General features: G+C 38.2%; 1 protein-coding gene across 1 annotated transcript in view; it reads right to left on the reverse strand.

Annotated features, from left to right (window-relative positions):
* The window catches only part of LOC119592017 (replication stress response regulator SDE2-like), a 9,684-nt gene that overhangs the window by 4,939 nt on the left and 4,410 nt on the right, over positions 1–335 (reverse strand). The window lies entirely within an intron of this gene.

A 335-nucleotide genomic window follows, 5' to 3' on the forward strand; every position in this document is an offset into this window, starting at 1 on the left:
TTAGGTAAAGAGGGGGATTAATTACTCAATTATTAAATGTGCTACATCAAAAGTTATACAGCACTTTAGCACAATACAATACTGAAAAGGGTGAGTGGCATGGGTAAGTAAATGGGGGTAAGGCAGGGAAAAGGGGGTAAGGGGGGGGTTTATGTGTGACTACATAAAATGGAAGATACAGCTATGCATATACTAGAGCAGTGGCTTTAGGTATATTTTATGTTTCATCTTAATGTGAAATGAAATGAAACAATAAATGGGTGATAAGGGAAAAATGGGTGTCAAAGAAGTAGAAGAGGAAGAATTTGGGGAATGCGACAAGGGATCAGGGAGAA

The sequence above is a fragment of the Penaeus monodon genome, chromosome 29 (genome assembly GCF_015228065.2).
Source record: "Penaeus monodon isolate SGIC_2016 chromosome 29, NSTDA_Pmon_1, whole genome shotgun sequence".
NCBI lineage: Eukaryota > Metazoa > Arthropoda > Malacostraca > Decapoda > Penaeidae > Penaeus > Penaeus monodon.